The sequence below is a fragment of the Arvicola amphibius genome, chromosome 2 (genome assembly GCF_903992535.2).
Source record: "Arvicola amphibius chromosome 2, mArvAmp1.2, whole genome shotgun sequence".
NCBI classification, from domain to species: domain Eukaryota; kingdom Metazoa; phylum Chordata; class Mammalia; order Rodentia; family Cricetidae; genus Arvicola; species Arvicola amphibius.
In genome coordinates, this window is record NC_052048.2 from 137,438,541 (window position 1) to 137,464,410 (window position 25,870).

The 25,870-nt window shown below is 43.4% G+C and overlaps 1 long non-coding RNA gene across 2 annotated transcripts; it reads right to left on the bottom strand.

Annotated features, from left to right (window-relative positions):
- Nucleotides 1-13,078: 13,078 nt before the first annotated feature.
- LOC119808048 lies at nt 13,079-22,268 on the bottom strand. Of its 2 annotated transcripts, none has more exons than XR_005284392.1 (3): nt 21,734-22,268; nt 19,775-19,837; nt 13,079-13,387 (listed from the first exon to the last, which is right to left on the bottom strand). It is a non-coding gene; the product is annotated as an uncharacterized LOC119808048 (long non-coding RNA). The 2 variants fall into 2 exon arrangements; XR_005284393.1 differs by lacking the exon at nt 21,734-22,268 and adding an exon at nt 20,689-21,312.
- Between the last annotated feature and the right edge of the window lie 3,602 nt (nt 22,269-25,870).

Genomic DNA, 25,870 nt, shown 5'->3' on the forward strand with positions numbered 1-25,870 from the left:
GCCGTATGAAAGTTTTATTCGTTTTAGTTTAAAACTTACAAATTTGTTTGAGAATTTCAGACGTGAAAATGTGTTTCCATCAAATCCACCCCCAACTCCCTCCCCTCCAATTCTTCCCATGCCCGACACTTCCATCCCAACTTAATGTGTTGTTTTTTAACTCACTGAACACACTTAGTGCTCTCAGCATTGCACGGGTGTGGGGCCGTCCACTGGACCTATGGAGCCATCACTTCTTCTGGATATTTTAAAGCTAAAGATTTTACTTCTAAACAGGTGTGTGTGTGTGTGTGTGTGTGTGTGTGTGTGTGTGTGTTGTATGCTTTTGATGGTTAGGCCTCTAATGGCAAATGGGATTTTTAAGAGCATTCACATTTTCTAAACATTCTAGATGATTGTCTGGACTATGATGTTCTGAACAGACACAGTCTAAATGCAGAGATGGGCCCTCTACAGCAGGTTCTTGTGCTTCTTTGTCCTCAGAACTTTGTCTGTGCTGGATTTTAAGAAGTCTGAAGGCCAAAAACCTACAGAAATGACAAAGAGCAGACCTTCGCTTTTCCTTCTAGGCAACAGTTAGAAAAAGTCAACAAAGATTTTTGTTTCCTTCCTTACTGGGACAAGATAAAGCCAAAAGAGATTCTTGTTGTGTTTTATTTGGGTTTGGATGTTGGGGGTCAAACCAGGCACTGTGTGCATGTTATGCAGGTGCTGTACTACTGAACTGAACCCCCAAATACCAAACTGGGTATCTAAAGACTGTTATAGTACCCTAGGTATTAAAAAAAAAACCGTCAAGGAATTGTATGGTGAAGTAATTATACTGAATGCCTCTAAACTGCGTGCTAAAAACGGTTAGAGTGATAAACATTACATATATGTCATCTAAACTTGAAAAGATAAAGGGCTGGGTAACGGCAGCAATAGAACTGGGAGACTCCGAATGCCGACACACCTTCACATCGCCCTCGAAAGCAAAATGTGCAGACTGGGTGCAAATGAACAGACCTTAAGTTCCTTAGAATGCCAGTGCCAAATACTGCGACAACTTCCCCCCTCAAAAGAAACAGACCTCAATGTTATGAAGTAATTTAATCAGGTTTTACAAGGAAGTGTGGTTTTCTCCATACGTTTAGGATATTTTCTAGCACCTAAATATCAGAAGCTTGAGCAAATCAGACCGAGGGGAAAATAAAATATGTCACTAAAACATACAGCTTTACCAGAGCAGAACCAAAACCCAAACCAAAGGGATACCGTGAAGCCGTGAAGCTATTTTTTTCCTCTGTGTGTGTATGTGTGTGTTTGCATATGTATTAGAACACTAATGTGTGTGTGTTTGTGTGTGTGTGTGTGTGTGTGTGTGTGTGTGTGTGTGTGTGTGTGTAGGCCCGAAGTTGAGGTCAGGAATCATTCTTGATTGTTCTTCTACCATATTCAATGAGGTGGGGTCTGCCAGTCAAATCCAGAGCTTACTAATGTGCTGGTCTCATTTGGCAGCTTCCTGTGCTTCCACCTCGGCACCCACCCCACCCCGTCCCACCCTGAAACAGGGTTTCTCTGAGTAACAGCCCTAGGCTGTCCTGGAACTAGCTCTGTAGACCAGGCTGGCCTTGAACTCACAGAGATCCTCCTGCCTCTGCCTCCTGAGTGCTGGGATTAAAGGTGTGCGCCACCACTGCCCTGCCCTGTGGGGTTCTTAGGAGGTCAGTTGATGGGGAACCCCACCAACCAGCCTTATCCTTCACGGCTGGAGTTAAAGGCAGGCTACTGGACCCAACATGGATTTTTGATTGTCATGCTTGCTGAGGCAAAGGCTTACCCAGTAAGGTGGCTCCTCAGCCAGTCTGAATCAGTTTGGAGTGTCAGAAATGTAGGAGAGGAGAGGTACAAACACTTCCACACTTCGGTTGCTTCTGGGAAGCTGGAGAAGAAGACAAATCCAATTGCCTTTGAGGAAGCAGCATCAGACGTGACCTGTGCGAACAGCAGGTGGAAGGTTTCAAAACGATGATTTTGATTTCTTATAGTTGGCAATAAATTGTGATACTGATGCACTGAAATTCCAAGGGGGCATCAGATGACATCTGGAATATTTTTGGCAAAAAGTAGAATTTCAACAAAATATTTAGTTGTGTATCCATCCAGTTTCTCAAGTATATTGCAACAGCTGCTGACCAATACAGCTTCCTGTTTCTTCAAGCCGGCCCCCCTGCCTCCAAATTATAATGATTAGTAAGATCAGTAGTGATTATGAGAATGACAGCTACAATTGAGATTCCATTTTATACTGTACTAAATGCAATTGTATCCTTTTCTGATAATAGCACATCCATTTTGGTGGCACTAGTGTCTTTTGGAGCTCACAGAGAAACTTAGGCTATAGGCCTTGCAAAGCCAAATAGAAGTTGGAGGTGGTAGACCACATCTGTGATCCCAGCTACTGACTCCAGGGCCAAGACAAAAGGACTTCTTGATTGCAGGAGCTCAAGATCAATGCTGACAACAGAGAAACTCTGATGTGGGACAGCCTTCTGTTTGTGTTGATTTCATTGGTTAATAAAGAAACTGCCTTGGCCCATTTGATAGGCCAGCCCTTAAGTGGGTGGAGTAGACAGAACAGAATGCTGGGAGTGAGGCAGATGCCTCGGGCAATCGCCATGCCTCTCCTCTCTGGGTCAGTCACCATGAAGCCAGCCACCAGGTCAGACATGCTGAATCTTTCCCGGTAAGACACCACCTCCTGGTGCTACACAGATTACTAAATATGGGTTAAAGCAAGATGTGAGAATTAACTAATAAGAGGCTGAAACTAATGGGCCAGGCAGTGTTTAAATGAATACAGTTTGTGTGTTGTTATTTCGGGGCATAAGCTAGCCAGGCAGCCGGGAGCTGGGTGACAGGAACACAGCCTGCTCCCATCACTACAAAACTCCCCCCAACATTCCCCACCCCATCTCAAAACTAAATAAATAAAAGTACAAAGCCCTACCATGGATACACTGCCTGTGACCTGACACACAGGGCCTTCAGAGAAATAAAGGGTTTGGGGAAGCCGGGCCACAGCCTCCACTATTGTCCTGCAGAAGAGAAAAAGGAAGCAAGTATCCACTGCCTTCGGTGACCAGTTCTAGAATGGTAGCAATTAGCAGACAAATGGCAATGGCTTGATAAACTAGGTAAGAGGCACCGTCTTGTTTTTCATATTTCGTAGAAGCCGGCTAATGGCTTAGGTGTGATTTTCCAAACCACTTAATGTTTGTTTCTTAATGACTTAAATAATTATCCTTCTTGTCAAGCAAAGCAGCATAAAGCTTCCAGATTTCCTCATTTGAGGGTGAATGGCCTCCAGAAGAAGTTTATATCTGCCTGAACAGTATCCAGGGTCTGGCTTGCTCACCAGCGCGTCTGTAATGAAGTGTGTCCACAGAGAAATGAGGGCAGTGTAGTAGCTGCGATAGATGGAAAGATAAACGTGGTCAGTGTTGGACATTATCTTTCACCCAAGATGACGTCTTTTCTGTTTTCTTGATTGGCAATAAATTGGGTGGGTGTTGGTGATCCCCCTCCTCCCACAACCACTTCTTTCTCCTCTTCCCTTTTCAAGTAATTCCTTACTTGGGACAAAGAAACACTGACAATGCAATATTGTTTCTAAACCAGTTTTTAATTTGTACTGACTTATGAAATCCAGACAGTAGGAAGCTGTTACTCAAGAGGCCGATAATCCCTGCTTCTGGTGTTCTTTGCTGTAACACACGGCAGCGTTAGGCTGCACCCCATCAGCCAGAGCCCCAGGCAACTTCTCAGCTGCAACAGTGGCTCCCAAAAGGAGAGTTGCTTGGCAGAGTGACTGAGAGTCATCAGACCCATCAGACAAAGACCCTTACAGTTCTAACAGGCCTTTCCTCCCCACCAGTGGCATCACCCATCCCAAGCCAAGCTAAACTAAGAAATCCCATCCAGAAGTATCGAAGAGTTCAGTGTATCTTAGTGGAGCTAGAAAGGACCTGGATCCCTCACTTACTAATTCACCATCTTGCCTTCCTCCCGGTCTGCCTTGTACCTTCCTAAACTAAGGGACTTCGAGTGAGGGCAAGTCTTAAAATACCCAATGATCAATATAGTCTGTGTTTTGAGACAGAATCTTCCAATGTAGCCCAAGCCAGCTTCATTCTCTTGCCAATCCTCCTGCCTCAGTTTCCCAAGTGTTAGGATTATACATGTAAACCAGACCTGGCATAAGGATTCATTATCTCTAACACCAATCCCTCAAACTAGAATTTAAATATCTCTTTGCTCTTCTAGGCCTAGTTATCTCATTATTCTGGGTTACTGTTTGTGGAAGGAAGAAAATAATCAAAGGAGAGAAGTCAAATTCTTTTGAAACAAAGGTTATACCACATTAGTGAGTTCGGAAAACCCTCAGGTCAAGCATGACCAGTATATATATTATATATGGTTCTCTCTTTCTCTCTCTTTGTGCATGACCAGTATGTATACTATATATGGTGCTCTCTCTTGCTCGCTTTCTTTCTATAAATAGATAGACAGATAGATGTGTGTGCATGACCAGTATATATATATTGTATACGGTGCTCTTTCTCTCTCTCTCTCTCTGTGTGTGTGTGTGTGTGTGCGCGCGCGCGCGTATGACCATTATATATATTATATATGGTACTTTCTTGCTGTGTGTGTGTGTGTGTGTGTGCACATGCATGCATGTGTGTTAAAGAAAAAGAATAGTTTGGAAACATTAGACAGTATAAAAAGTGCTGTGAGGATATTTAGTGAGGATATTGTTCCATAAACAATATATATTCTGAGATTTAGAATATTTCTCTTAGTGTGAATTGGAGTCCATAAATGTTTGAAGATCATCCGATTCATAACAGTTGTGAGTGTTAGGGTTTGTTGGGATTGAACACAAGGTCTTGACCATGTTAGGCAAACATTTTACCACTGAGAAGTTTTCCCAGCCCTCTGGAATCATAAGATGATCTCTATAATGCCTTGTAGCTCAAAATTTTATGGTTTTTGACTATGGATCTCACTTGGTAGCTCTAGCTAGTCTCTAGTTTGTGACCCTCCTGTGTCAGATGCCTCGTGCATGCTGTGACTACAGTATCCACCGCCATGACGCCAACAAACTTATCTAATAAACAGAAAACTCTTTATGCAGCACAATAGCACAACATCCCCCTGGACAGGTCAAAGAGTGCCTCTTTGTCCTTTAACCTGCCATCCAGCATGGTGTCCTCCAAACCATCTGCCTTGATTGCTCAAGCAGAGTGGATGCCAGGCTGCCCCTGGGATCCCTAGCTTGAGACAATGTGCACTCGGTACTGATGATACAGCCATTGTTTGCCCATCACTCAGGCAATGGTGCTTAAACAACATGCAGCTGACGCGTTCAGGGGAACAAGGGAAGGAAGCAAGCAAACAACAGCTGTATTTTGCCATCTGTCAGATCCCAGAATCTCCTGTTTCCTTCACTCCGCACAGGCCCCTGAGCTGTGAAGGCGGATGACAGGGGATGGAATATGTAGCTCACTCTTATTTAAGCATGCTGTGTTTCAACAGCCAGGTTTGGTTTTATTACTCCATTGAGTTCACATGGGCAGGTTTGGACAGCCGCAATTATTCTCCTTATTAGTTCTCAGATGAAGAAGAAATCGATTTGGGTCTGACATGTTAGGTTTTCTAGAGCAAATCCCACATGAAAGATAAAAGCTTTTCGTTCTAATCGGAGCCAGCTGTACATGCTCTTGACTTCCTGCTTCTCTAAAGCCCCTCTTTCCAAACACTTGGAGGACATGCAGTGTGCCAGGTGTTGTACCAGATTCACACCGTGAGATGGGACAGAGGTCTGGGCAAACCGCCACTGGACCAGCGGGGCGAGGGGCTCAAGCCTACTTACAGATGCAGAGGGCAGCAGATAGGACAGAAGAGAGCCGACTGGGCTTAGCAGCAGAGAGTGTGGATTTGACACGTAGGAAATGACAGGAAGCCGTTACAAAGAGAGAACAATGTACACAATGAGGGGAAGAAGGAAGCAGGTGAGCCGGAGTCAACTTGATGCTAGACTGTAAGACAAGTCAGTCTTTGGATTTCACCCAGACAACCATGAGAGGATGACTGTTGGCCTGTCTTTCTATTGTGATAGAGACCGTGACTAAGCAGCTTACAATTCCTGGGTCATACTCCATCTCTGAAAGGAGTCAAGTTAGAACTGACAGGAATCTAGAGGCAGGAACTGAAGCAGAAGCCATGGAGAAATGGTTTACTGCCTGCTTACTGACTTGTTCCTCGGGGCTCGCTCAGCCTGATTTCCTATACCACACAGGGTCATCTGTCCACAGTGAACTGGGCTCTCCCACGTGGGTTGCTAATGAAGAAAATACCCCTCACAGACAGGCCTATGGGCAATCTGATGGGGGAATTTTCTTATTTCAAGCTCCTCTTCAACAAATATGTCTGAGTTTGTGTAGAGCTGACAAAAGCAACCAGTATAACCACAGAATTCATCATCTACCCGGGCAGCTATGGAGAATGAATGGGTATGTCTACCAGAGTAAATAAATCATGTAGAAAAAGAAAAAATACATGTAAGGTCAGAAGGGACTTCAGGTTTCAGAAACCTCCAAGAGCTGATGCTTAACAAATCTATATATTATAGAGAAGATCCCGGCATCATTTTCTGTTATAAAGGGGCAGGAATGGCCACAGTCCCAGAGGTAGCTAAGAAGGCAGGAAACGGAGAGAAAGAAAGTTCGGAGATGTTGCTGTCAGTGGTCGGATGGAGTGAACATGGGGGCAGACTGGAGGGGAACAGTTTCTTAGTTATTTTTCTATTGCTGTGAAGAAACACCATGACCAAGACAACCTATAGGAGAAAGAATTTATTGGGGGAAGGGTCTTACAGTTCCAGAGGGTGAGTCCCTGGCCACCATGCTGGGGAGCCTGGCCGTAGGTGTGCAGGCATGGCTCTGGAGCAGTAGCTTAGAGCTTACATCTGATCCATAAGCATGGCGCAGAGAGAGTGTGTGGGCCTGTGAAACCTCAAAGCCTACCTTGAGTGACATACCTCCTTCACCAAGGCCACGTCTCTTGATATCCTTCCCAAACATACAGTTCCACCAAGTGGAGACCAAGTGTTCAAATATATGAGCCTGTGGAGCCACCATCATCCCAACCACCACGGATAACTAATGATAACACAGTATCTCCAGGCTGAGGGTGACATGGAGACTTGGAAAGAAAAGAGGAGAAATAACTCCTGTGGGCAGCAGTTTATACAATTCGGGGCATGTCTGACGAGAGATACTGCTAAATATCCATGCTGGTATCATTAGACAGAACCACAAGTGTGGAGCTCAGAGCTGGGGACATGCAGCTCACACGTGATCAGAAACACAGCATGTTGTTAGGTAGATGGTGCCGAAATCACCACTGGCAAAGAGAACATCCAGAAGTTTCTGAGGACTTCCAAAAGCGGCAAGAAGCTGGTGTGAGGACCGAGCGAAGGACGCAGTGCGGGTGGCACTAGAGGAGTTAAATTAAGAGGGACGATTCCCAGAAGGCAACAGCAGAAGGACATTTTAGGAATGAAGACCAGTTCTTCCATTCAACACTGTCAAAAGTAGCCAAAGGGCACAGAACGATGAAGGCTGGCAAGCAGCAAAGCCAGGGAGAGACCATCTGTCACTCTTTCCCTGAGTGGCAGAGGTAAGACGGCATGCAGCATGGGAATGCCTGAGAGGCCACAATTAAGGCCATCTTCCCAGAGGGCCGCACCGATAGGCAGTGGAGGGAGTCCTCAAAGCTTATGAGGGGTGGTGCGAGGTTTCCCCTCTTCGTTTTGCTCTTGGTGTTTACTTTTGTCTTTTATGAGCATTCAGTCAGAAGATTAAAAGGCAGCAGAATCTGCCCCAGGTCCCCTGGGTCTCACTTTTCCAGTTTCCAGGGCTGACCCTGAAGCACTTTTCATAGTCACGCTTATGAGCCAGCGTGAAGCAAGTAGACGGGGTGTTTTCAAGCTGAAATCAGGGTGCCTTGACTTGCTTTCACCTACAGCCCGACAGCGGTGCAATCAAAACACTTGACTCTTGTATCAGTTCCTTTTCTGCTGCTGTAATAAAACACGGTAGAAGCAACTTACAGAAGGAAGAGTCTATTAGGGACTTTCTATCCCAGAGGGACAGGAGTCCGCCACCATTATGGTGAGACATGGGGACAGGCAGAAGGGCATGGTGCTAGGCAGTGGCTGAGAGCGATCACACATCTTGACCCACAAACAGGAAGCTGAGGGAACTAGCTGGAAATGGCATGCATCTTCTAAAACCTCAAAGCCTGCTGGCCCACAGTGGTATACCTACCTCTCGAAACAGCTGCACCTCCTAATGCTTCCTAAATAGCTCCACCAGCTGGGGACCAAGGATTCAAACACGTGAGCCTATGGGGTCCATTCTCATTCAACCACCACAAAGGCACAATGCTTTTTGTACATTAATGTTGGAAGCTATATCTCTTGTAGCTATTATAAGTTCTAAAAGATCAATTAAAAGAATTTTACACCGCCAGGCATAGTGGTACACACCTTCAATGCCAACACTCAGGAGGCAGAGACAGGTGGATCTCTGGATTCGAGGAGGCTGGTCTGGTAAACAAAGTGAGTTCTGAGAAAGACAAGCCTACCCAGAGAAACCTTGCCATCCCCCCTCCAAAAAAAAAAGGAAAAGAATAAAAAAACTTTGACATCCTGGGGCCTCTGCCTCTTGGTGCAGATGCCAGCTTAGCTCTTTTCCATGGATCCTCTCAGACTTCCCCTGTAGCCCATTGCCATTGCTTTGTATTAGCTGGTGGCAACAATCAGAACATTTTTACCAGGAAATCCCAGTGGCCATACAAGTCTGGAACTCGGGTCTTCACTACCCTCCTGGACCTCCAGTCTTGCCTGCTTACAGGGGCCTTTCCACCTACCCAACTCTGTTTACTGGAGACTTCACCTTGGTACAGGCAGGGTTACACTAGCCCTGTCATCTCTTCTCCAGAAATACTTTTTCCTCTGCCAGAGTGGGCTTTCGGGAGCCCCTCCTACAGCTGCGTCTCCACTGCCTGGGGCCCCTGCGTGTTGGTGTGGTCACTCTTTCCTACAGCCCCTTACGCCTTTTACTCTCTCACCCATCTCTGTTCCTCCCTGCTACTCCCCAGTCTACGGAGGAACTCTCTGCCAGGAACCCCACAGTGATCACATATGCCTGAGACCCCGAGAAAGTAAAAGCAACCAAAGAATGGAACACCCACCCAACAAAGGCAAGACGAGATATCAACACCCACAAACACCTCAGTCATCATAACTCCAGATGCCTAGACCCCAGTGCAAAAAACGCAAACATGAACAGCCAAGACAATTTGTCTCCCCCAGAGCCCAGAAACCCTACCACAGTAGGCCTGAGAAGTACAATACAGCTGGAGCCCAAGACAAGGACTTCGAAACAGCAGTTATGGATATATTTAAGGACCTGATTAAATTCCTTAATGAAGATTGAAAGCATAAAGAAACAGCGAAAGGAAATAATGAAAACAGTTCAAGACACGAAAGTAGAATTTAACAAAAAATAAAATCACTAAAGAAAACCCAAACTGAACCCAAACTGAAATTAAAATGGAAGTGAAAAAATTAGGATATCAAATAAAAAATTCAGAGGCAAGCCTTACCAACAAATTACAAGACGTGAAAGGACACTCTCAGGTGTTGAAGACAAAGCAGAATAGATACCTCAGCCCAAGAAAATGTTAAGTTTAAAAAAGTTCAGGCGCAAAACATCCAGGAAATCCTGGATACCATGAAAAGACTAAATCTATGAAGAACAGGGAAAGAGGAAGGAAAAGAAACCCAGGTCAGAGGCACAGGAAATATTTTTAACAAAATAGTAGAAGAAAATTTCCTTAACCTAAAAAGGAGGTGCCTATCAAGGTACAAGAAACATACAGAACAAATAGACAGGACCAGAAAAGAAATTCTCTATTACATATAATAAATCAAAAGGCACTAAGTGTACAGAGTGAAGAAATAATATTAAAAGCTTCAAGGAAAAAAAGACCAAGTAACATATAAAAGTAGTCTCATTAGAATAGTCCCTGCCTTCTCCATGGAGACCCTGAAAGCCAGAAGAACCTGAATGGATGTTCTACAAATGCTAAGAGAGCATAGATGCCAGCCCAAACTTCTATACCCAGAAAAGCTACCCATCACAATTGCCAGAAAATAAAAACACCCCATGATAAAACCAAACTTAAGCAATAGTTATATACCATTTTAGCTCTTCAGAAGGCACCAGAAGGAAAAGTTCAGCCAAAAAAGGCCAACCACACCCCAAAGACAAAAGGAACAAATACACTAAGAACAATGAATCAAAAGTGAGTCAAAGTCCACACCATAGCAACAAAATAACAAGAATCAATGAACACTGCTCCTCCTTGTTAATAACTCTCAATAAAAAGACACAGACTAACAGACTGGATTAGAAAACATGATTCAACTTTCTGTTGCATCCAAGAAAATACATGGCACCCTCAAGGATAGAAAGTGCATCACTGAAAAAGGATAGGAAAGGTTATTTCAAGAAAATAGATCCAAGTGTCAAGCAGGTGTAGTCATTTTAATATCTGAGAAAATAGAATTCAAACTAAAAATAATCAGAAGAGGTATGGAAGGAGATTATATACTCATCAAAGGAAAAACTCACCAAGATGATATTGCAATTCTAAACATTTATGCACCAAACATAAGAACCACAAAGTTTATAAAAAAAAATTACTATAGTTAAAATCAATATTGGTCTTTACACCATGCTAGCGAGTGTGATTGTTATTTTTGGTTGTCAACTTGATTTCATCTGAAATTAATTAAAACTTAAGAGGCTAGGTACACATTTGAGGGATTTTCTTGATCAAATCGTTTGATGCGGGAAGGAAGATTTAGGATGCTAAATCCAGATCTTCTGAGGCAAAAGAAACCACCTTAAATTTGGTTTTATCATGAAATGTTTTTCTTTCTCTGGCAATTGTTATTAATAGTTTTCCTGGGTATAGTCATTTGGGCTGGCATCTGGGATCTCTGAGAGTTTGAAGAACATCCATCCAGGCCTTGCTGACTTTCAGGGTCTCCATGGAGAAGTCAGGTATTATTCTAATGAGTCTACTTTTATATGTTACTTATCTTTTAAACCTAGGTCCCACTGTCTTGTGGCAGCCTATATAAATAACATGGAAGAAAGAAGTGCTTCCTCTTTGCTTTCTTGCCCTCACTCTCAAGAAGTTCATTTCTTCACTGATATTAGATTCTACTTCAAGATTCTGGCATATATTGAAGGCCATCTGAAAATTTAGTAGGCTTGAACAACTGCTAGATTTTGGATTCTTCATCATTGGGAGATAGTCATTGTTGAAATAGTCTGACTCTAACCTGTAAGCCATTCTCATAAATTCCATATATATGTTAGAATTTCTCTAGAGAACCCTGACCAATACTGTGGGTGACTTCAGTACCCCAATCTCACCAATAGGCAGGCCATACAGACAAAACTAAACAGAGGAATGCTGAAGTTAAATGACAGCATACATCAAGTGGACCTAGGGTTATATGAATGTTTCACGTAAACACTGAAGGAAAAAAAAGGATATACTTTCTTTTCAGCAGCTCGTGGTAATTTCTCCAAAACTGACCACATACTCAGTCACAAAGCAAGTCTCAACAGATATAAGAAAACTGAAATAACACTCTGCATCCTATCTGATCACCACGGATTAAAGCTGGATATCAACAACAACAAAAACAAAAGAAACTTTATAAACTTATGGAAACTGAGCGATTTACTGTTGAATGAAAAATGGGTTAGACAGAAATCAAGAAGGAAACTTAATTCTTTTTTGGAATTGAATAAAAATGAAAACACAACATACCCAAACCTGTGGGACACAAGGAAGTCAGTTCTAATAGGCAAATTCATAGTACTAAGTACTATGTATATGTACTTAGTATGCACATATATGTATATGTACTTAGTATGCATATGTAAGTACAATTAGGAGAGATCTCATATTAGCAACTTAAAGGCACACCTGAAAGTTCTAGAACAACAAGAAGAAATAACACCCAAAAAGAGTAGGCAGCAAGAAATAATAAAACTCAGGACTGAAATCCACAAAATAGAGTCAAACAAACCAAAGAGTCAATGAAACAAAGAGTTGGTTCTTTGAGGAAATCAACAGGATTGACAAACCCTTATCTAAATTAATGAAATTACAGAGAGAGAAGATCCAAATTAATAAAATAAAAATGATAAAGGGAGACATTTCAATAGACCCCAAGGAAAGCCAGAGAATCATAAAGACATATTTCACAAACTTTACCCCACCAAATTGGAAAACCTAAGATAAATGGATACATTTCTTCATATATGCGACCTATCAAAGTTATATCAAGGTCAGATAACTTAAACAGACCCATGAGCCCTAGTGAAATAGAAGCAGTAATGAAAGATCTTCCAACCAAAAAAAAGGTCCTGGGTCAGAAAGACTTATGAAGAACTAAAACAAATTGATATCAAGAAACAAATTGCCAAGTTTCAAAATGGGTTCCAGGTCTAAAAATAGAGCTCTAAAAGATGAAGCAAAATGGCTGAGAAACACTTAAATGTTCAACATCCTTTGTCACCAGGGAAGTGCAAACTAAAACTACTTTGAGATTTCATCTAAATCTAATTAGAATGGCCATGATCAATAAAACAAATGGCTGCTCAGGCTGGCAAGGATGCAGAGTAAGGATTCATTGCTGGTGGGAGTGAAAACTTGTACAGCCACTATGGAAATCAGTATGGCAGTTCCTCAGGAAGCTGGGCATCACTCTACCTCATGATCCAGCTATACCGCCCTTAGGCACTGCCTTAGGGTTTTTTATTGCTGTGAAGAAACACCATGACCATGAAAACTCTTATAAAGGAAAATATTTAATTGAGGTGATGGCTTACAGTTTCAGAGGTTCAGTCCATTATCATCATGACGGGGAGCATGGTGGTGCGCAGGCAGACATGGCCCTGGAGAAGTAACTGAGAGTCCTACATCTTGCAGGCAACAAGAAGTTAACTGAGACACTGGGCAGTATCCTGAACATAGGAAACCTTAAAGTCCACCCACACAGTGGGCTTATCTGTCTCCTTCCCATTATCCAGTTCTCCCAGCTCTCCAGTAGGCACAGAAGGCCCACAACTCAGTGATGAGACCTTCCAAGTCTCAGTCGTGGTCATTAGGTCTTGTCTGGTAGCTCTTCCAACAATCCAGTCGAAAGATGGTCTTTAGCTCACTTGATTTTGACTCCTTTTCCCTGGGAGGATTGGTTGGAAATATTTGAAATCAATGCTTAATTTAAGGGTGCCTTGAAACAGGACATAGCAGTCATGAAATAAGAGGCTGACCGAGCACTTAGAGGAGAGGCTGGAGAAGGAGATCTTTAACGGTGCAAAGCGCCCTTATTTATTCCTGGGAAACTAGAAGACCACCTCTGTGCAGACTGCACATAAGCCCAGACCTGAGACCCGAAGGCCTCTTTGAGGTGTAACCTAACCCTGAAGTGCTGTGCGAGCCTGGCTAGGCCAGTGCTCTACCACTAGACTACAGCACCAGCCCTCTTTTGAGAGAGTCTCACTCAACTTGCCAAGGTTTATCTCGAACTTTCTCTGCAGCCCAGGCCAGTTTTGATCTTGTGATCCTCCAGCTTCAGATTCTTGAGTGGCTGGAACTATGGTCCCGCACTGCCAGGCCCAGTGAATATTTTTTAAGGTGTGTATCAGTCTGGCTGAGCCACAGAATAGCCATATACTTAGTCACATGTTATTGGTGTATATGAAGGACATCCTAAGTTCTTGACTTCTTCACAATTCTTTTTCATTAATTGTTATCTCCTCTGTCATAGTTCTCTCTGTCTCTCTGTCTGTCTGTCTGTCTCTCTCTCTCTCTCTCTCTCTCTCTCTCTCTCTCTCTCTCTCTCTCTCTCTCTCTCTCTCTCTCTGGCTCTATGTGTATATATTTGTGTGGAGGCTAGAAGTGTATACCAGGTAACTTCCTCAGTTGCCCTCCACCTTATGTTTTGAGACAGAGACTCTCACTGAACTGGCAGCTTGTAGCTGGTAAATGTTCTCTACCTTCCCGGCTTCAGGATTACAACACATTGTTATAGTCAGTTTTGGTGGGTTTTGTTTGTTTGTTTTTGTGGGTCTGGGGCTTCAAACAAACTAAGGTTCTTTTGCTTGTATGGCAAGCTCTTTAATGGGCTAAGCCTGTTATAGAATATTATTTTAACTAGGCAAAGATATGTTACATTTGTTTATGCTGCAGAATATTACTTTAGCTGTGTAAAGGTGTGTTACTTTTGTTTATGCTATATTTGTTTAATTAGGTAAAGATGTGTTGAATTTGTTTCGCCTTACACACCTAAGGCACCTGATTGGCCTAATACAAAGCTAGGCAGGAGAAAGGACAGGCGGGGCTAGCAGGCAGAGAGAATAAATAGGAGAAATCTAGGCTCAAGGGAAGAGAAGGGAAGAATGAGAGAAGGAGGAGGAGAGAACAAGGGAGATGCCTGGGGCCAGAAGCCAGGAACATGCCACAGACACGAGAAACAGAGAAAGTAGGTTATCTTGCTGTGCCCAGACTCTCTCATCCCCCAAAGAGACCACCAGGGATCCGGGACTTGGATGCAAAAAGCAAGGTTTATTCCAAAGCGCAGTAAAAGCCTAGGCAAGGAATTCATCCAGCACACTCAATGCAGTGAGGGCGGGAGGAGCTGCCTTCCAGAGATTACAGGACTTTTTATAGACAATCTTGCAAGACCACCAGCTCTCACCTAATTTGCATACCTGGACCTAATTGAGGGCAGCAAGTGATTACAAAAGGGTGTGAATAGTACTCTAATATGTATATATTCCACACTTTCTTCATCCATTCTTCCACTGAAGGGCATCTAGGTTGTTTCCAGGTTCTGGCTATTACAAATAATGCTGCTATAAACATAGTTGAACAAATGCTTTTGTAATATGACTGGGCATCTCTTGGGTAAATTCCCAACAGTGGGATTGCTGGGTCCTGGGGTAGGTTGATCCCAAATTTCCTGAGAAACCTCTACATTGCTTTCCAAAGCGGTTGCACAAGTTTGCATTCCCACCAGCAATGGATGAGTGTACCCCTTACTCAACAACCTCTCCAGCAAAGGCTATCATTGGTGTTTTTGATTTTAGCCAATCTGACAGGTGTAAGATGGTATCTCAACGTTGTTTTGATTTGCATTTCCCTGATTGCTAAGGAGGTTGAGCATGCCCTTAAGTGTCTTTTGGCCATTCGAAATTCTTCTGTTGAGAATTCTCTGTTCAGTTCAGTGCCCCATTTTTAATTGGGTTAATTAGCATTTTAAAGTCTAGTCTCTTGAGTTCCTTATATATTTTGGAGATCAGACCTTTGTCTGTTGTGGGGTTAGAATACTACTCAGCGGTAAAAAACAATGACATCTTGAATTTTGCAGGCAAATGGATGGAAATAGAAAACACCATCCTGAGTGAGGTAACCCAGGCCCAAAAAGATGAACATGGGATGTACTCACTCATAATTGGTTTCTAGCCATAAATAAAGGACATCGAGCCTTTAATTTGTAAAAAATCCTAGAGAAGCTAAATAAGAAGGTGAATCCAAAGAAAAACATATAGTTATCCTCCTGGATATTAGAAGTAGACAAGATTGCCGGACAAAAAATTGGGAACTTGGGGGTGGGGTGGGATGGGGGGATGGGCGGATGGGGAGAGAAAAGTGTGAAGTGGAGGATGGGAAGAGCTTGGGGGAATAGGATGGCTGGGATATAGGAAGGGTGGATATGGGAACAAGGAATTATATATCTTAATTAAGGGAGCCATTCTAGGGTTGGCAGAGACTTGACTCTAGAGGGGTTCCCAGGTGTCCAGGAAGACGCCCCCAGCTAGTTCCTTGGGTAGCTGAGGAGAGGGTGCCAGAAATGTCCAGATCCTATTGCCATACTCATGAATATCTTGCATATCACCATAGAACCTTCACCTGGTGTTGGATGGAGAAAATGACAGAGCCCCACATAGGAGCACCGGACTGAGCTCCCAAGGTCCTGATGAGGAGCAAAAGGAGGGAGATCATGAGCAAGGAAGTCAGGACCGTGAGGGGTGTGTTCACCAATTGAGACGGTGGGATAGATCTAACGGGAGACCACCAAGTCCAGTTGGAATGGGACTGATGGAACAGGAGACCAAACCGGACTCTCTGAATATGGCTGATGGTGGAGGAGGACTGAGAAACCAAGGACAACGGCGATGAGCTTGAACTCTACAGCATGGACGGGCTCACTGTGAGCCTTGTCAGTTTGGTTGCTCACCTTCCTGGTCTTAGGGGGAGTTGGGAGGACCTTGGACTTAACATAGTGAAGGGAACCCTGATGGCTCTTTGGCTTGGAGAGGGAGGGAGTGGGGGTATGGGTGGAAGGGAGGGGAGGGACGGGGAAGGAGGAGGGGAGGAGATGGAAATCTTTAATAAAAAATGAGAAAAGAAAAAGAAAAAAAAGAAAAATATGGGTCAATTTAAAAAAAAGGGTGTGAAATTTAATAAACATGATATCATTATGCAAATGAAGTATGGACATACTTATGTTTTCAGTTGGCCCGTTCATATCTGTCCTTGGGGTATGTAAATGAAGCTTACTATGGTCATATTTTTAATTGGTCAGTTCTTGGCTATCCGTGAGGCAATGCTCTCCCCATTGTTATTGGCTCCTGGCCCTTGTCACATATGAAATGTTTTAGCCTAGCCTAAACAGCGTGATTCAGGCAGAAAACAATTAGGTCACTCTGACCAGGAAAGCAAAAAACAAACAAACAAACAAACAAACAATAAAACCTCTAAGGCAAAAGGTAGATTAAAAAAACACAGGTTAACTTAAGTTGAAAGAACTAGTCAGAAAGGAGCTAAGCTAAGGCCGAGCATTCAAAACTAATTAAGTCTCTGTGTCATGATCTGGGAGCTGGATGGTGGCCCAAAAGAAAAACTCTGGTACATAAGCCATTTTCCCAATGGTATTTTTTTCTTTTAATGCCTTATGATTTTTGGCTGAAACATGGACATCTAAAATTATATCAAGCTATCCCTTGGGAAGCTGGTTCTGGGATTGCCTTCAGATTCCAAAGTCCGTGTGTATTGCCTTATATAAAATTATCGTTGGGGAACTTTAGGACTCTCCTTTGCTTCCTCTGCCCTTTGCCGTCAGTCCTCGCTGACCCACTTTGGAGTGGAGGAGCCCTCCATTAGGTTTTAGTTAGCCAACTGCAGGAAGCCAAAGTCCATTTCAGGTGTGATGCCGCTACTGAAGAGGAAAAAAATGCTCCCTGGGAGGAGGACATGCCCATCACTAAGCTTTCCAGTCAATCCCACTCTTCTCCTATAGAATCCTTTTGTGCTGCGAATCCCCCTAAGTAGCCGGTCTGTGTTCTTCAGGGCCACCTTTGAACAAAACTCTGTTCCTCAGCCAGTGCACGTCTCCCCAGTTTTCGGTTATTTTAAGGACATTTAATTACAGTGACAAACTGCTTAGTCTTTGGACAGAGCCTACTCTGCTCGTTCATATTTATTTAGATTTTGTGTGTGTACTCTTCGTACTGCTAGACAAAGAACCCAAGACCTCACTTATGTACACAAGGCCCCCCAGCCCTGAGTGGCAACTCTGATCTCCTCTGATGCTTTAAAACCATCTCTAGGTTATTTATGATTCCTGGTACAATAAGGATGCTGTGTAAACCGTATTGTTTAGGGAACACTGACAAGAAGGAAATCTGTTCATATTCAATGTGGGTATGATTTAAAAAATAAAACAAAAAGCAAAACAAACAAAAAACATGTCTGGGGACTGGCCAGAGAGCTCAGTGGGTAAGGAGAGCGCATCTCAAAGTCTGAAGGTCTGAGTTTCATTCTTGGGACATACACAATGAAAGGGAGAACCAACACCTGGAAATTGGCCTCTGGCCTCCACTGGTTTACTGTAACACCCACATGCTCTCTCTCCCTTCCTCCACTTAATCAAATATAATTTTAAAAATGTAATTTAATTAAAATTTTTAAAAATATTTTTATCTACCCTTGGTTGAGCCATATATGTGAAAATCCATGGATACAGCAAGCAGACTACAAAGTGGTAACTATGGAAATTAAATGTCCACCTTTCCCCAGGTTTGTTATTATTGCTAATTGTTGCTTATTAATTTACTGCCCTGTTAAAAAATATTCTGTAAAGCATGTATTCTGTTCATGTTTGGCCACTGAAGTCTCTGCTGACTTGCTGACTTAGCTTAGTAGTCATGTGGCTATTAGATGTAGCAGGAACCAGGGTCTTCCAGTCTTCACATGGAGGCCATTTATAACACTAGGCCATGCAGTTGACAATTTTATCCCAGCCTTCAGTGTCTGCTTGTACAGAGCTTGGAGTGAGTGACCTAGATGGTTGAATGATGGAGCAAGAAGAGACTTGAGATAATGTTACTTTTCATTTTTTAATGTTGTACCGTTTGAGAGCATTAAGTAAATGTATGAAAGTAACTATAGGCTTTTGTGTTTGGGGGTAGGGTGGGCAGTCTCTCTGTGTAGCCCAGGCTGGCCTCAAATATGCATCCACTGCATACTGAGTTCTGGTCCCTTTATATACCATGTATACACCACATGTCCTTTGAATACTGTGCTTTTAATATGCAACGCAACTATAGACTTCAAATCAAGGGCATTCAAAGGCATTCAGACATGGGAGGATCCTAGTCTATTACTGGGCCCATCCGTTGCTTCTCCACAAGGTCTTAACCACACAGTCTGACATCATGATGGCTTTAGCATATTGGCTCTGCAGATATGCACTGCACTGCAGATGCTCAACTCCTGGTCCTGCTGGTCATTTGCTTTGTGATTCTGGGTAAGTTATTTAATTTTTGTAAGTCTCTGTTTCCTTAGTTATAACTGAGGGTTGTTGCTACTGTTGCTGCTGTCTATGGTCTGACCCCACAGGCAGATGCAGATTAATGTGCATTAAGGCCCTGGTGTAGTAAAGTGTTGATTGCTGTAATTGTTAACTGGCATCAGTAAAGAGGGAAGGATTCTGTCTCTTAGCGCTGTACTCTTTTGTCATGTGTTATTAATAAGCCATGAGCACTCAGCATGATCTAGACAGATTCCTGAAGTGCTCTGCATGCATTCTCATGGATTGTCCCGCTCAGGGAGCATCATAAAGAAGGAATGATTGTCGTGGGCTTTCTCTTGGACCACCAGCCCCCAAATCATGACATGGAGACTTATCAATTATGAATTCTTGGCCACAACTTAGGCTTGTTTCTAACTTCTTTTAAAACCTAAATCAATCCATTTCTATTCATCTATGTGCTACCCCGAGGCCTGTTTACCTCATCTACCCTCTGTCCACCCTGCTTTCCTGCTTCCCCCATGTCTAGCTGGCTGGCCCCTTTTCTCTCTGCCCACCAGCCCTACCTATCCCTCCTCTGCCTAGCTATTGGCCAGTCAGCTTTTTATTAGACCAATCAGGTGCATTAGGCAGGCAAGGTGAAAAAGCAACACAGCTGTACGTAGTTAAATAATTCTTCTGCCACATAAACAGATGCAACACATCTTTACATAGTTCAACAAGTCTATTCCACAACAAATGCTTATCACCTACCTTGTAGACGCGACACGACTGGGGCCTAGAGAAATGAATAACCAGCTCAAAGGCACGATGCTCCTAAAAGGGAGAATAGTGAATTGAAATCCATGTGGTTTGAGCTTCCTCCTGGTATCGACAACTCAACAAGCAGAACTGTGAGTTCGCTTCTCAGGAAACGGTCTAAACAGTCCCACCCCCACCCCGCTGCTGGAGCCTACGTTCACCCACACAGTTCACAGGGACGTTTCTCTGCTATTAGTAACTCAGCCACCCCCAGCTCTCTGCACAACTGAAAAAAGGGAGCATTGCTTTTCCAAATCTTAGAACTCTTTTTGAGATGCTCTCGCTATGTAGCACGGACTGGCCTCAAACTAAGATCGGCCTGCCTCTACCTCCCAATTGCCGAGAGTACCAGTATGGGCTCCAGGTCATTTTTAAACCACAAGGTTTTTAAGGCTCTCCCAGCACTACCAACAGCTTCCTTGAAGCACAAACTTAGATCAAAAGGCATATCAAAACTCTTTAGTGTTACAAAGTTTGTCTGCAAGCATGATATCCTAGTCCTAAAATCCCAGCTCTTGGGTGGCTGAGACAGGAGGATCTCGAGTTTAAGGCCAGCTTGAGGTGTGTGGCAAGACGATGTCTCAAGACCCCTTACAGATAGGGGGATGCTCTGGAATGTGTAGACTGATGCTGTAACCCCTAATGTGAGGATGTTTGGAGGTGGGCCTCTGGGCAGTAGGCCAATTTTGATGATGACATGAGGCTAGGGCTCTTGGTGGGATTAATGTCCTTGCTGAGGTGAGGAAGAAGCAGTGACTCTCCACAGCACAATAACTGTCTCCAGACCAGGAAGCCAGCCCCTGCCAGGATGTGCCAGCAGGTACCGTGAGCTTGCCTTGGTTTCCAGAACTGTGAGAAGAAAATACCTGTTGTTGAAATCATTCCAGCTGGGGCACTTCATCAGAGCAGCTGAAGAAGACGAAGATGGAAGATCTCTGAACACAAGACTTCTTAATATTTAAGGAAAGCATTAATTGTATAACATAAAGGAGCGAGGGAATGGCCTATCTGTCCTGCTGCCCCCAGTAGGGCATAGCAACACCATCAGGGTACAAGTGCTCTGGAGAGTCAGTGGTGACAAAAAGTGTTGCTGGTTACACAGCCATAATTCATACCCCTACCCCCACTGTGCCTTCTGTGAGAGGCTACATGGCAGATGTCACGGAGTCTGCCCTGGCTGTCATCAGCTCTGGGAGGGCTGAGAGTGGTTGCTGGTTCTGAGGCATGGGAGAGGCTGGTGTGTTCAACATCTGTTGCAAAGGAAAAGAGAAAGCCAACTTGTAGGGATTTCCATTTATAGATTTTAGAGACATATGTTCAGTGGAATTTATTGCTCATTAGTCCAGATACCTTGGAAAGTCTCTGCTTAAACCATGATAAGTCTCTTACCTGAGCAACAAGCAGATAGCTGTGTATGCTCACGAAGAAGATGGCAAAGACTGGTTGTATTTTTAAAAGGAAAGATTGTAAATGTTCACAGTTTAAAATACAGTCTCGCCAGGCAGTGATGGCGCACACCTTAAATCCCAGCACTTGAGAGGCAGAGGCAGGCAGATCTGTGAGTTTGAGGGCAGCTGAGCTGGGTCTATATAGCGAGTTCCAGGACAGCGAAGGCTACACAGAGAAACCATGTCTCAAAAAAAAAAAAATGCAGTCTCATGCCAACACAAGCAGGACCGACACACGTGCCACACACACCCATTCCTAACCAGTTGGCAGACATCACTAATCCACTACCGAGATAATGTCACTATTACAGTTCAGGGCTTAGGGGCCACAGACTAGCCTCCAGATGTGATTCTCCTACAGATACTTGACCATTATTAATTGGATTGCCCCCAACCCATTGAGGACACAACACCACAGTGACTATTTTTAGCTGTAGCCCTGTTCTTCCCTCTGCCACTTTACCTCAGCTCCAGCTCACCATCCCCAAAGCATCCTCATCCCCTTTGCTTTTCATGTTTCTCCATGGCAAGCTCCCAGGGGCAGCGCTGGTGATGCTAGGAATGAAGTTCGGTGTATTTAGTGATGGGTGGTCAGCCAGAATGTGTTTCTGTCAACAGATAACCTGTAGAACAGCTCTGCCCACGCACGGTGTGCCTTTCCTTGGAGAAGCGTGGCAGCCAGCCAGAAGGAAGGCATTTTCAGGTAGCATTTGAAAGATCTGCTGACTTGTACAGTTGATGAAAACAGAACCATCTGGAGACTGCTGCGTCTAGATTCACGGCTTGCACACTGACAAGGTGCAGCCCTCTCCTTGCCCTTGGAGAGCATGTGCAAGGGCACCAGGGCAGGAGGGAGACAGGTTTTTAGGATTCTTTGATTACCACCCTTCCCTCAGATCTGTCCAGAGCCCTCCACAGCTGAGGATTTTTCTCTCTGGCCCATTTTATATTAAAACACGCAAGAAAAAAAGAATGGCTCTTTGGAGGTTTGTGCAGCTCCCTCTTGGCGTAGAGGATCAAAAAGAGCTTTTAACCTCTGTCAGCTGGAGAGAACACTAGCAACGGGAAAGCCTCCATCTGGCAAGGAGTTGTTATGTGTAATGTGGACTTTGTGTGTCATGTGATGTAGAAGCGAGGCCTTTTCTCCAGGGTGCACTCATGGGTCTTTTCTCCTGCACATGTTTCTCTGAGCATGTATTAGAACCCAGCCTTCTACAGTATTTGTTTTGACTAAAGTCGGCAAACATTTCTTTTCACTGTTTTGCTCAAAGACACGGTCTTCTCTTGAATGTATTTCCTTTCTAAGGCTTTTTCATTTATTATATACCCATAAGGGGTTTGCCTGCATGAGCAGGTTCGGTGCCCATGAAACCATTGGATGCCCTGAAACTGTAGCTACGGATGATTGTGAGACAGCATGTGGATGCTAGGAACTAAACCCAGCTCTGCAAGAACAGCCCGTCTTCTCCAGCCCCTTGAACTGGCGTCTTAATAGTGAAGTCTTGAACATTCTGTCGCTGACCTTTCTTCATCCTTCACAGTAGACTTTAGTCTAGGAAAGCAGATGTGATGTGACATATAAGGATAAAACATTGACCCTCACATCACTGTACACCAGGTCACTTACTCGGTACAGACCTGCAGGACAAATGATTTATTTGTTTCTGTCCTTCCCATCCAGTCAGTGTTGTTGATTCCTATAGATGGCCAAAGAATTCATGATAAATGATGCCAAGGAACTTGGGGCCATGGATGATATGACCTCACAGCTTGGTCCCTCACATCCCTCAGGGCTCTACAAACTCAGGAGATGGTCCTGGGTCCAAGTCCCACTCAACCAAGAACTCAACTAAAACAAACCCATGCTCTGAAGTCGTCCAGGGTTTCTTTGCTAGCTAGTAACCAGTTCCTACTGGACATAATGAAACAAGCCTACAACCCTAGCACTCAGGAAGTTGAGACAGGAGGATTATGAAGTCATATCTAATCTGGACTACAAAGCAATGCTCTATCTTTAAAAACAAATATTAAAATTCCACCCCAAATGGCTTTCTCCTGACAGCAAAAAGGGTACTCTACATTGAAATTGAAAACTGCTTTGCAGTTTGAGAACCAGTAAAATAATGTTAAAAAAAAAAAAAAAAAACCATGAACTTTGGGCTTAGTCCAAACCCAAACTTGGCTCGTTGACTTCTAGTAATCTTGATCCAATGACTAATGCTCTCTGAGAGTATGGCTTTGCTATTTTAAATAACCACAATGCTTCCATTATCATATAGCTCTCAAGAGGGCTTAATGCGACAGTAGATATGGACGCTCCACATATTCATGTAGACACGCGGGATGCATGCCCTCCATCAAGGCTGGAGCGCTACCACCAAAAGCCGGGTAAATTTCCAGAGCTTTGCATTATCTCTGCTAACCAAAGTCAGTTAATCATTGACTGACAAAAGGAGGTCACAGAAGACCTGAAAACCACAGGGTTGTCCTTCAGCTCCCTGTTTCCAAGCAGAAGTCAGTATTTTATACATGAACATATTATACAGATGTTAAAAATTTAACACCAAAGATAATACGAAAAGAAAGACAGCTGACGGTAATACGCACATCCACACAGAGACACGCTTGGCACATTCATCTCGATTCTCCTCATTGGTCATAGAATAGGGCAGTATGAACTTGGTCCTTTGGCAGTTCCAGAAGGTAACACCAACTCTGGCACAGAACACAAGTTAGTGCCTGGCTCTAGACACCTTCCTGGGGCCCCATAAGAGAGGTGTCACAAACCTCTGGTGAGCAGAGGTCAGGCAGGGTGTAAACTTGCATGGTGACAGTCACGAGTTTCAACATCCTTTGCCAAATTCAAAACACATAGCGCCCTGTATAGTTTTTATTTCACAATAGATAAAGCTAAGATATGGTAGTACTTTGGCATGGTAGTGAAGTCAGGGCAGAAAGTGTATTTTAAAGTTGGGTCCAATATTCAAACACTTGAGGTTAACCTGCTCAGATCCTGTCTACCCCCAAGAGAAGACAAACAGAACAAGCAGGAACACTTAAAACCTCCCAGCGGCAATCCAGGCAGCAAAAATGCTTACCACCTTTATTTTGTTTCCCCAAATTTGTCATCTCTAAGTCAATTATCTTTTTAAAAACTCACATTGGGGTAATTTTTTAAAGCTATGTTTATGAAATTAGAGAATATAGCCAATTTTAAAAGCTAATAAAATAATAAATATCACAACATCCAAGAAATTATGGTTACATTAATTGTCTGACACCTAAGTTTCTATACTTCTTTGTATGTGAAGGATTTGGGTGTTACTTATGTCAAAAAAAGTTAAATGGTAGTGTCTACTAAGAAGTAAAGTAGACAAAGGGAGTAAAGCTATCTACAGAGGGAGAAACTGAGGACCAGAAAGGCAGTGACTTGCCCAGCAGCTGTGGTTTGGATGTGGTTTGAGCTGTGATAGTGACAGTGTTGGAAGTGGGGTCTTTAGGGAATGATGGGGTCATGAGGTCTCTGTCTTCATGAGTGGATGAATCCATTCAAGGACTCTTGAAGGGTCATCTCAGGAGTGGCTTTGTTATAAGGGGGAACTCTCTGGTGGCTGGTGCCCTGTTTTCAGACTGCTCCGTATTTGGATGGAAGCCACACCCCAGTCCCTGACATCCATATATTCAGAGTCTGGAATGTTCCGTGGAAGTTCCATCCCAAGCCCCTCCCCTGGGAGTTGCCTCAGTCCAGACTCCACCCCTGAGGAAGCCCGCCAAAAGATGACCCCTCCCCAGAGATGCTCAAGAGCTCTCCCACAGGACATTTAAACTGCCCCCCAGAGAACAAACACTGGTTTTCTGGACTTCCTTCCCCAGCTCCTTTCTGGGGGGCTAGAAAGCCATCCTGGAGCACTGGTATCCATTAAACCTGGGCATTTTCTAATTCGGTTTAGTTTGGTCTGATTTGGATTATTGCGTCAGCAGAGGGACTTATGAGGTGCGGAAACTTTTCACTCAGCTTCCAGAGCAGTGAGATAAATAGACTGTCACTCATGATAAATAACCAATTCTGTAGAATTTCTATTATGGCATAAGAAATGGACCATAACACTGGCAAAAAAAAAAAAAAATGAGTTTGGCTTTTGTTCTGTCAAAGATGAAACAGAAAATTCTCTCACTATGAGACAGGGCTGAGTATAAATTTTGCCATCTCAACCTAAAGTCTGTGTTGGGCTTCATCTTCTAAGGACTACTGTCACTGATGTGCAAAGTAAAATGACGTAAATTGAGGTAAAGAAAGATTCATAGTGAGTCAGAGCCCTACTGCGAACAAACAATTGTGAGTCAAGTTAGTCATTTAGGAACATTGGTTTTTCCTGCTGCTTACATTTGTCCTTCAAAAGTACATGTGTAGTAAATTTTTCTTTGGACTGCCAGCTCACGAAAAATGATGGAGACTTATTATTAATTATAAAATATAGATTCATAATATTTTATAATATATAATCATATTATATTCATGCTATAAAAAGCCTGTAGCTTAGACTTGTCTCACTAGCTCTTATAACTCAACCCATTTCTCTTCATCTACGTGTTGCCACAT